The 12534-nt window shown below is 44.2% G+C and overlaps 1 protein-coding gene across 1 annotated transcript in view; it reads right to left on the bottom strand.

Annotated features, from left to right (window-relative positions):
* epha10 (EPH receptor A10) overlaps nt 1–12534 on the bottom strand; it is a 603193-nt gene that overhangs the window by 315466 nt on the left and 275193 nt on the right. The gene's annotated exons all lie outside the window — the stretch shown is intronic.

Raw genomic sequence — 12534 nt, 5'->3', positions numbered from 1 at the left:
CCACACAAGACTCTCCTACACTTTTCATCTAATCATATCATAACAACAGAACTAAAGTGAAAATATCTGCACCCTTCTAATGCCTTCATATCCTTCCTAAAGTGTGGTGTCCAGAATTAGACACAATACTGCAGCTGAGGCTGGATTTTATGCTCAATTTATAAAACCCAGGATCCCCTATTGCCTTTTTAACCAATTTCTCAACTTGTCCTGCCATCTCCAATGATTTGTGCACACATATTTCTTTGAAGGAGTCACATGTGCTGTGGAAAAAGGGGAACTGGTGGATGTACTGTACTTAGGTTTCCAGAAGGCATTTGATAAAGGCTATTGCGAAAAATAAAAGCTCATGGTGTAGGGGGGAACATATTGGCATGGATAGAAGATTGGCTAGCTAGCAGAGTGCAGAAAGTTGGCATAAATGGGTCTTTTGCTGGTTGGCAGGGTGTGACGAGTGGTGTGCCACAGGGATCAGTGCTGGGGCCTCAACTTTTTACGATTTATATAAATGACTTGGATAGAGGCACAGATGGTATGGTTGCTAAATTTGCTGACAACACAAAGATAGGTAGGGAATTAAATTGTGAAGAGGACGTAATGGAACATAGGTAGGTTAAGTGAGTGGGCAAAGATCTGGCAAATGGAGTATAATGTGGGCAAAAGTGAAATTGTTCATTTTGGCAGGAAGAATAAAAAAGAAGCTTATTATCTAAATGGTTAGAGATTGTAGAGCTCTGAAATTCAGAGGGAACTGGGTGTCCAAGTGCATGAATCACAAAAGGCTAGTATGCAGGTACAACAAGTAATTTGGAAAGCTAATAGAATGTATTCATTAATTGTGAGGGCAATTGATTACAAAAATAGAGAGGTTATGATTCAGTTGTACAGGGCACTGGTGAGACCACATCTGGAGTATTGTGTACAGTACTGATCTTATTTAAAGAAAGATGTAAATGAGTTAGAAGCAGTTCACAGAAGGTTTACTAGACTAATACCAGGAATGGGTGGGTTGTCTTATGAGGAAAGGTTGGACAGGTTAGGCTTGTATACACTGGAATTTAGAAGAGTAAGAGGCGACTTAATTGAAACCTTTAAGATCCTGAGGGGACTTGACAGGGTGGATTTGGAGAGGATGTTTCCTCTTGTGGGAGAATCTAGAACTACGGACCACTGTTTAAAAATAAAGGGTCGCCCATTTAAGATAGAGATGAGGAGAATTTTTTTCTCTCGGAGAGTCTCTCTTCCTCAAAAGGCAGGGGAAGCAGAGTCCTTGAATATTTTTAAGACAGAGCTAGATAGATTCTTAATTAACAAGGGGGTGAAAGGTTATTGGGGGTAGGCTGGAATATGGGGTTGAGGTTACAATCAGATCAGCCACGATCTTACTGAATGGCAGAGCAGGCTCGAGGGTCCTAGTGGCCTACTCCTGCTCCTAATTCATACGTTCGTATATACCCCTAGATCTCTCTGTTCCTGCATCTCCCCATCTCCCTTTAGGAATTGTACTTCTTTGTTTATATTGCCTCCCCTCATTCTCCATACCAGAATGAATCACTTCACACTTCTGTGCATTAAATTTCATCTGCCACATGCCCACCCACTCCACCAACCTGTCAATGTCCTCTTGCAGTCTAACACTATCCTCCTCACAGTTCACAATACTTCTAAGCTTTGTGCCATCTGCAAATTTTGAAATTGTGCCATGTGCATCCAAGTCTAAGTCAGTTTCTATATAATAAAAGCACCATTGGTCCTAGTACCGACACCTGAGGAACCCCACCTATTTCGAAGAACAGAACTGTTCACCGCCGCCCTCTGTTTCCTGTCACCCAACCAACTTCGCATCCATGCTGCCACTGTCCCTCTTATTCCATGGGCGCCAACTTTGCTGACATGTCTATTAAGTGCCACTTTATCAACTGCTTTTTGTAAGGCAGATCACCATCTCTGTTACCTCATCAAAAAACTCAACCAAGTTGGTTAAACATAGTTTGCCTTTAGCATTTCCATGCTGGTGTTTCTTAATTAATCTACACTTATCCAAGTGACTGCAAATTTTGTCCTGGTTTATCATTTCTAAATCCTTTCCCATGCAATAAAACTGACCTGAAGTTGCTGGGTTTACCCTTTCACCCGTTTTTAGATGAACGTATAACATTTGGAATTCTCCAGCCCTCTGGCACCATCTCCATATATAAGGAGTAATGGGAGATTATGATCAGTACCTTCGTAATTCACACCCTTACTTCCCTTAGCATTGTCGAATGCATCCATTTTAGTTCTGCTGCCTTACCAACTTTAAGTACATACAGCATGCTGAACTTTCTATTTTCAGCCTCATTCTTAAGTGCTTGTATTATCAACCTGGCATCTGTATTACACCCACTTTTTCTGCTACATCTTACTTCCTATCTCTCCGATCATCAGGCTTCGTTTTCCCTATGTTTCCACATTGTGGGAATCTACCTCAACTGTAACTGAACCAGATCTCCTCCAAGGCAGTCCTTTATTCTGTTCTAGTTTTGCCTGTAAATCTTTCATTCCAATTTATCAGGGACAGGTCTATTCTCAACCCATGAAACTGGCCCTCCACCAATTCAGTAGTTTTATTCTAGAGTCCTTTTTGTCCTTTTCCATAGCTAATCTAAACCTTATGATACAATGATCACTCTTCACTAAATATTCCCCTACAGGCACTTCTCCACTATATCCAGCTCATTCGCCAGAACCACATCCAGCAATGCCTCCTTCCCCGTTGGGCTGGAGACAAACTGCTCGAGAAAATTCTCCTAAAATACTTCAAAACCTCTTCTCCTTCTCTGCCCTTTACACTATTACTACCCCAGTGTACATTAGAGCAAGTCTCCCATTATCATACTCTATGGTTCATGCACTTCTCTGTAATTGCCTTGCAAACTTGCTCCTCTATTTCTTCTCTGGTCATTGGTGGCCTATAGAATACATCCAATAGTATAACAGCGCCGCTGCTATTTCTTAATCAAATGATTCTATTCTCTCTCTCCAGCACTGCAATATTCTCCTTAATCAATCTTGGCACCTTTCATTTCTTGCCTTCTCTACCTTTCCTGAACACCCTGTATCCAGGAATATTTAGTACTCAGTCCAGCCCTTTTTTGAGCTAGGTCTCTGTTATCCCCAGAACTTCATATCCTCGTATAACTATTTGTACCTGCGGCTCACCAACCTTATTTCTCACACTCTGCAGCCGGAATTTCCCAGCCCTTCACGCCAGCGGGATATTCCGGTCCCGCTGATGTGAATGGAGATTTCAATGGTTCACTGGCCCCGCCATGGAGGGACTGGAAAATTCTGGCCTGCGTGTTTTCATACGCTGTAAACCAGAATTAGGTGTTACTGCACTCACTTTTGTCTAACCCCGTCTAATGCCTTACTATTTCTTTTTCTAGTGTCATTTGCCTCTCCAATCCTTTGTGTGCCTTATTTCTCTTTTCTAATGCTACATCCCGATTCCCATCCCCTTGCCAAATTAGTTGAAACCGGCTTCCACAGCACTAGGAAACTGTCCTATGAGGACATTAATCCCAAAATGTAACACCTCACACTTATGTCGATTGAAATTCATTTGCCAATTATATGCCCATCCTGCCAGCTCAATTAATGCCTTCCTACAGCTTATCGCATTCTCCAACATTTATAATACCAAGCAATTTTGTGTCGTCTGCAAATTTTTTGTGTAAGGTGTTGCCACAACTGATTTAATTTTTTAAAATTTGAATCAATTTCCACTTCAAGTAAGTTTTTTTATAAGCTTTTTTGTTTTGCAATATTTATTTCCCACCACCCCAGCTACGTTTTATGTCAATTTAATTCAATTTGAGATTTGCCCACCCGCAGATACCTTCTCAGTTCTCAGGTTCTCCTCTTGCTGGTTATTTTGTCCAACTGGGGACTGCATGTTTTCACTGGGCTCCCTCATGCCTTTGTCCATTGCCTATTCGGGCTTATTACCATTTGGGTGCCCTCACTCTCCCAGCAGCTTCTGTCTACAGTCCCACTCTCCTTTCCTCAACTGGCTAATTAAAGTTTATAATAGTGCTGGAAGCACGCCAGGAAAATGTTGGTGGTTTCTCAGCAAAAGTCGTGGCCAGGTAGGATCTCCGAGCAACACATGACTAGCAGCTTGAGGAAGGAGGGACGAATGGCAGGATTGGAGGACAAAAGAGCGAGGGCATGCAGGTGAAAATCTACTTGTGACTTTGTTCTGTGGCTTGTGCAGGGAGGTATGTTGGTCAGTGGGGACGAGAGAGCATTGCTCAGTGTGAAGTGCAGTCTTTCAAGTGAGACGTTAAACCAAGGTACCATCTGCCCTCGCAGGTAAACAATCCCATGCCAACTTTCAAAGAAAATAAAGGAAGTTATCCCTGGAGACCTGGCCAATATTTATCCCTCCATCAACATCACAAAAAAAGATTATCCGGCCATTATCACATTATAGTTGGTGGAAGCTCGTGGTGCACAGTATTGGCTGTTGCGTTTCCTACATTAGTGACTACCCTTAACAAAAAGTATCACACCAGTTGTGAGCCTTGGGATATCCTGTGGCTGTAAAGGGTGCTACAGAAATGCAAGTCTTTCTTTAATGCTCAATACCTTGAGATCTCCATTAGTAATCAAATTATTGCCTATGTGTAAAAATGTGGTGAGAAGTAAAGTAATTGGGAGGTAAAAACCATTGAAGGCCCAATGGCCTTTTTTTAAGTTCAAGCAGCTGTGTTCAACAATTTGTGAAAGTAGATGTTAAGAATTTCTCAGGATGGAAAATGCACTTTAAGGATTTTTTTTTTAAGTAACAGGAGACAAGTGCAATTTTAGAAGTTTTTGAGACTCTGCTGGAAGTGTAATTGAATGATGGCTTGCAAGAAAGAGAGAATTCCATTACAGGATGAATCTTTTAGTTCTCAGTGAGTGCACCCAGGTTTTCAAGATTTGATTGGAATGCTCAGCAAGGCTCCTGCTGCAATCACACTTTAATCTCGGGGAGCTTGCAGAGAACAGTAAAACAAGTGCAAAGGGTTTGGCAGCCTCCCTCCCAAACAGCCATCATGATGACCAATCCCCAAAGCAAGCTGTCAAAAGAAAACACAATCTCATTAAGCTTTCACCTGCAATTTCATTTTTCCACTCAAGATTTCAATATATTGCAACCCTTGTTTCTTCCATGGCTCTGCCTATTTTTCTCTCTTACATGAGTTCTCCATTTCCTTAAATCGATCTCCCATCAGACATCTGTAACTATTGAGCTCTCCTCATCTTTTCTCCTTACCATTCCTTCACCTTTAATCCCAGCTAAGTGGAGTCAGAAGGCGCTTGAGAACAGCCACAAAGACCCACGCTGAGCCTGCTGAACACCAGCTCTTTAAAAACATAAAAGGGAATTGACAGAGCAGATACAGAAAAGAAAATTCTGCTGATGGGGGATACCAGAATAAGGAGACACAGTCTTATAATTAAAGTTAGGCCATCTGCAGTGACATTAAGAAGCACCTCTTCATACAAAAGATAGTGGAAATCTGGAAATCTGTCCTCCAGGAGGCTATGGAAGCTGAGATCAACTGAAATTTTCAAAACCGGGACCGATAGATTTTTGTTAAGTAAATGTTTCAAGGGATTTAGATCAAAGCTGGATAAATGGTGTTAAGATACAGTGGAGCCTTGATCTAACTGAATGGCAGAGTACAGTCAAAGGGTTAAATTGCTGATTCCTGTCCCTATGTTCCAATTGGCTGAGAAGGCTCATCCGCTCCCGTGCTATTGACATTTTGCAGCTACTGCACACAGTACCTAATGCTATCACTATATTGGCAACCCACAGATTCAACAGTTAGCGAGTGCCAACTTTGAATAAGCAATACTGTAAGACAAAGCTATTATGTAAAGCTTTGTGGATTTACTCTAAAAATACCTGACAATTACCTGTTCTGGTCTTTGTCACTGTGGTTAAAATATTTCCCCTAGATGAATATCATGGAGCTTAATGCTGTTTACACCCATCTCACTAATGTAACCGTCAAGAGAGAAAAATGGGGAGTAGGATTCCTCATCTTCAGGATTTCAACCAGCTCCAACCACAACCTACCATACTGGGTATGATATTGTGAAAGGACAAAAACACTGGTGCCTACATATAGGGTTCTAGTATCCAACTAAACTGGTTTATTCTGGTTTCAGTTTGAATATACACACACACACAAATGGCCATAAGTGTGTGCTGTTACACTCTTCAGTCCTTGATGAAAAAGTTACGCAATAATCAAATTCCAGACAACTTATTTACATTTCTTGTTTTTCATTTATTTACAAATCCAGCTTGACCACTGGTTTCCTATTCCTAAGAGGATACTGCCTTTCTTGACCTAAATTTTTAAAACTTGGAAAAGGAACTTGACCCATCTTGGCCTGAGTCTGATTTTCCAACAAAGACAGATTTTGCCCAAGACCTTCAATTGAATTTTCCACTTCAACAGACATGTCTGTTTGAACCTGGACTGTTTTTCTAGAGACTCTACTAAATGTGGCTACAGCAATGAAAACCTTTCACAAGGCTGTCTCCCCAGAAGCAATCCAGCTGACATTCTGCAAGTAGTAGTGTGAGGTACATTACGATAAATAACCAAAAAAAAAATCGTCAGTTTGTGATTCAATGACATCTGGCATTTCTTCCAATTTATATCCAGTATATCAAGAACATGCTTAACAATTTGTACTGTGTGTTCCGCTGCTCCATTTAAAGCAGGATGATATATTGAAACAAAGATAAAAGCAAAATACTGCAGATGCTGGAAATCTAGAACAAAAACAAAAATACCTGGAAGAACTCAGCAGGTCTGACAGCATCTGTGGAGAGGAATACAGTTAAGGTTTCGAGTCTGAATGACTCTTCATCAGAACTAAGGAAAAATAGAAAAGAGGTGAAATATAAGCTGGTTTAAAGGGGGGTGGGAGCAGTAGAGCTGGATAGAGGGCCAGTGATAGGTGGAGATTGCCAGAAGATGTCATAGACAAAAGGACAAAGAGATGTTGACGGTGGTGATATTAGCTAAGAAATGTGCTAATGGGGACATTAAGGGAAGAAAGCAGGACGAGCAAGGTACAGATAGCCCTAGTTGGGCGTGGGGTGGGGGGGATCGAAATAGGCTAAAAGGTAAAGATAAAACAATGGATGGAAGTACATTTAAAAATAATGGAAATAGGTGGGAAAAGAAAAATATATATAAATTATTGGAAAAAGGGGGATCGGAAAGGGGGTGGGGATGGAGGAGAGAGTTCATAATCTAAAGTTGTTAAACTCGACATTCAGTCCAGAAGGCTGTAAAGTACCTAGTCGGAAGATGAGGTGCTGTTCCTCCAGTTTGTGTTGAGCTTCACTGGAACATTGCAGCAGGCGAAGGACAGACATGTGGGCATGAGAGCAGGGTGGAGTGTTGAAATGGCAAGCGACAGGGAGGTCTGGGTCATGCTTGCGGACAGACCGAAGGTGTTCTGCAAAGCGGTCACCCAGTCTGCATTTGGTCTCTCCAATGTAGAGGAAACCGCGTTGGGAGCAGCGAATGCAGTAGTCTAAATTGAGGGAAGTGCAAGTGAAATGCTGCTTCACTTGAAAGGAATGTTTGGGCCCTTGGACGGTGAGGAGGGGAGAAGTAAAGGGGCAGGTGTTGCACCTTCTGCGGTTGCATGGGAAGGTGCCGTGGGAGGGGGTTGAGGTGTAGGGGGTGATGGAGGAGTGGACCAGGGTGTCCCGGAGGGAATGTTCCCTGCGAAATGCCGCCGGGGGAGTGAAGGGAAGATGTGTTTGGTGGTGGTATCATGCTGGAGTTGGCGGAAATGGCGGAGAATGATCCTTTGAATGCGGAGGCTGGTGGGATGATAAGTGAGGACAAGGGGAGACCCTATCATGTTTCTGGGAGGGAGCGGAAGGTGTGAGGGCGGATGCGCGGGAGATGGGTCGGACACGGTTGAGGGTCCTATCAACCACCACGGGTGGAAAACCTCGGTTAAGAAGGAAGACATGTCAGAGGAACTGTTTTTGAAAGTGGCATCATCAGAAAAGATGCAACAGAGGCGAAGGAACTGAGAGAATGGGATGGAGTCCTTACAGGAACGGGGTGTGAGGAGCTATAGTCAAGGTACCTTTGGGAGTCGGTAGGCTTGTAATGAATATTGGTCGACAGTCTATCACGAAATTGAGACTGAGGAAGGGAAGTGTCAGTGATGGGCCACGTGAAAATGATGGAGGGATGGAAATTGGAAGCAAAGTTATTAAATTTTTCCAGATCCAGACGAGAGCATGAAGCAGCACCGAAGCAGTCATCGATGTACCGGAGAAAGAGTTGTGGGAGGGGGCCTGAGTAGGACTGGAACAAGGAATGTTCCACATACCCCATAAAGAGACAGGCATAACAGGGGCCCATGCGGGTACCTTTTGCCACACCTTTTATTTGGAGGAAGTGAGATGAGTTTAAGGAGAAATTGTTCAGTGAGAGAACAGGTTTAGCCAGACGGAGGAGAGTAGTGGTGGATGGGGATTGTTCGGGCCTCTGTTCGAGGAAGAAGCGGAGAGCCCTCAGACCATCCTGGTGGGGGATGGAGGTGTAGAGGGATTGGATGTCCATGGTGAAGAGGAGGCGGTTAGGGCCATTGAACTGGAAATTGTTGATATGATGTAGGGCGTGAGAGGAATCGCGGATGTAGGTGGGAAGAGACTGGACAAGGGGAGAGAGAATGAAGTCAAGATAGCAAGAAATGAGTTCCGTGGGCAGGAACAGGCTGACACGATCGGTTTGCCGGGTCAGTCCTGTTTGTGGATTTTGGGTAGGAAGTAGAACCGGACCGAGGTTGGGAGACTATGAGGTTGGAAACTGTGGAGGGAAGATCACCAGAGGAGATGAGGTCAGTGACAGTCCTGGAAACAATGGCTTGATGTTCCATGGTGGGGTCATGGTCCAGGGAGAGGTAGGAGGAAGTGTCTGCGAGTTGACGCTCAGCCTCTGCGAGGTAGTGGTCAGTGCGCCAGACAACAACAGCACCACCCTTGTGGGCAGGTTTGATGACAAAGTCAGGGTTGGACCTGAGAGAACGGAGTGCGGCAAGTTCAGAGAGAGACAGGTTAGAGTGGGTGAGAGGAGCAGAGAAATGAGACGACTGATGTCATGCCATACTGAAACCCTAGTTTGTTTTTCATTCTCAGGAATTTTACAAACTCCTCTAAACAAAAACTGAGCTCTGTTGTTGGACACAATTTCCTCTGGGAACCCATAAGCAGCAAACAAACTATGCAAAATATCTAGAGTTTTGCTAGTTATTGTTTGGTTCATCAGAAACCCCTCAACCCACTTCAATGGCTATCCAACACAATAAATAGCTGTTGTCCTTCAAATTCTATGTGCAGCCTCTGCCACACTCTAGCTGGCCATTTCCATGATTGCAAAGATATCAATGGCAACTTCTTTTCAACAGCTTGACATACTCTACTAAGTTTCACTGTGTCACCTGTGTTCTTATCTAACACTGGCCACCAAAGATAGCTTCTCGCTAGACTCATTGTCAAGCTCATCCCAAAGTGTTGATCATGAAGATCACATAGCAACTGTGATCTGTACCTTTCTGGAATTACAGCTCCAGCTCCCCACATTACACAACATTTATCAACTGATAACTCATTCTTACGCTTAAAAATACGGCCTGATTTCTAAATCCAGTCTCTGTGTTGGCTGTCAGTATAGTCGTAAATCCTTGCCAATACAGGGTCCCTGCGAGTTGTTCCATCAATGTCATCTTCTGTAACTGGCAACTCATCTATGTGTGAAAAGAAAAATAAATGTTCCCTGTTGGGCTCTACCGCTGATGGGGATGGTAATCTAGACATCACATCTGCGTTACAATGATCTTCTAGTTGTCTGTACTTAATGTCGTACTGATAAGCAGACAAAATCAAAGCCCATCTCTATTCAGGCTGCAGCAAAGTGGGTACTGGAGACTCTGGATTTAAAATAGCCATCAGTGGCTTAAAATCAGTTCCGATTGTGAAACTATGACCATACACGTTTTTATGAATCTTCTTACTCCAAAAATCAAAGACAATGCTGCACGTTCTATCTTAGCATAATTTCATCCACTAGTGCTGAGGGTGTGTGGGGCAAATGCAGTTGGTCTCTCCTCACCATTGTCTATTCATTCATTCACGGGATTTGCTGGCTGGGCCAGCATTTATTGCACATCCCTAATTGTCCTTGAGAAGGTGGTGGTGAGCTGCCTTCTTGAACCGCTGCAGTCCATGTGGTGTAGGTACACCCACAGTGCTTTTAGAAAGGGAGTTCCAGGATTTTGACCTAGCAACAGTGAAGGAACGGCGATATATTTCGAAGTCAGGATTGTGAGTGACTTGGAGGGTAACTTCTAGGTGGTGCTGTTCCCATCTAGCTGCTACCCTTGTCCTTCTAGATGGTAGTGGTTATGGGTTTGGAAGGTGCTGTATAAGGAGCCTTTGTGAATTCCTGCAGTGCATCTTGAAGATGGTACACACTACTGACACTGTGTGTCGGTGGTGGAGGGAGTGAATGTTTGTGGACGTGGTGCCAATCAAGAGGACTGCTTTGTCCTGGATGGTGTCCAGCTTCTTTAGTGTTGTCGGAGCTGCACTCATCCAGGCAAGTGGGGAGTATTCCATACAGGGTGTACTCCTGACTTGTACTTTGTAGATGGTGGACAGGCTTTGGGAAGTCAGGAGGTGAGTAACTCATTGCATGATTCCGAGCCCCTGACCTGCTCTTGTAGCCACAGTATTTATATGGCTAGTCCAGTTCAGTTTCTGGTGAATAGTAACCTCCAGGATGTTGATAGTGGGGGATTTATTAATGGTAATGCCATTGAACATCAAGGGGCAATGGTTGGATTCAATCTTGTTGGAGATGGTCATTGCCTGACACTTGTGTGGCGTGAATGTTACTTGCCACTTGTCAGCCTAAGCCTGGATATTGTCCAGGTCTTGCTGCATTTGGACATGGACTGCTTCAGTATCTGAGGAGTCGTGATTGGTATTGAACACTGTGCAGTCAATCAGCAAACATCCCCACTTCTGACCTTATGATGGAAGGAAGGTCATTGATGAAGCAGCTGAAGATGGTTGAGCCTTGGACATTACCCTGAGGAACTCCTGCAGTGATGTCCTGGAGCTGAGATGACTGACTTCCAACAACCACAACCATCTTCCTTTGTGCTAGGCATGACTCCAACCAGTGGAGAGTTTTCGCCCTGATTCCCAGTGACTCCAGTTTTGCTAGGGCTCCTTGATGCCACACTCGGTCAACTGCTGCCTTGATGTCAAGGGCAGTCACTCTCACCTCGCCTCAGGAGTTCAGCTCTTTTTTCCATGTTTGAACCAAGGCTGTAATGAGGTCAGGAGCTGAGTGGCCCTGGCAGAACCCAAACTGGGGGTCAGTGAGCAGGTTATTGCTAAGCAAGTGCTGCTTAATAGCAGTGTTGATGACTCCTTCCATTACTTTAATGATGAGTAGAATAATAATGTGGTAATTGGCCGGGTTGAATTTGTCCTGCTTTTTGTGTACAGGACATGTCTGGGCAATTTTCTACATAGCCGGGTAGATGCCAGTGCTTTAGCTGTAATGGAACAGCTTGGCTAGAGGCACGGCAAGTTCTGGAGCACAAGTCTTCAGTACTATTGCTGGAATATTGTCAGGGCCCATAGCCTTTGCAATATCCAGTGCCTTCAGCCGTTTCTTGATATCACGTGGAGTGAATCGAATTGGCTGAAGACTGGCATTTGTGATGCTGGGGACCTCTGGAGGAGGCTGAGATGGATCATCCACTTGGGACTTCTGGCTGAAGATTGTTGCGAATGCTTCAGCTTTATCTTTTGCACTGCTGCACTGGGCTCCTCCATCATTGAGGATGGGGACATTAGTGGAGCCTCCTCCTCCAGTGAGTTGTTTAACTGTCCACCACCATTCATGACTGGATGTGGCAGGGCTGCAGAGCTTAGATCTGATCCATTGATTGTGGGATTGCTTAGCTTTCTCTACTACTTGCTGCTTATGCTGTTTGGCATGCAAGTAGTCCTGTGTTATAGCTTCACCAGCTTGACACCTCATTTTTAGGTATGCCTGGTGCTGCTCCTGGCATGCCCTCCTGCACCCTTCATTGAACCAGGGTTGATCCCCTGGTTTGATGGTCATGGTAAAGCGTGGGATATGCCGGGCCATGAGGTTACAGTTTGTGTTCGTGTACAATTCTGCTGCTGCTGATGGCCCACAGTGCCTCATGAATGCCCAGTCTTGAGTTGCTAGATCTGTTCGAAATCCCATTTAGCACGGTGGTGGTGCCACACAACATGATGGAGAATATCCTCAATGTGAAGGCAGCACTTCATCTCCACAATGTGTGGCGGTCACTCCTACCGATACTGTCATGGACAGATGCATCTGCTGCAGGCATGTTGGTGAGGATGAGGTTGTCTGTTTTTCCATCTTGTTGGTTCCC

The sequence above is a fragment of the Cetorhinus maximus genome, chromosome 21 (assembly GCF_964194155.1).
Source record: "Cetorhinus maximus chromosome 21, sCetMax3.hap1.1, whole genome shotgun sequence".
NCBI lineage: Eukaryota > Metazoa > Chordata > Chondrichthyes > Lamniformes > Cetorhinidae > Cetorhinus > Cetorhinus maximus.
Note: the sequence above shows the minus strand (reverse complement) of the source record. Positions and strands in the feature narration are given on the sequence as shown.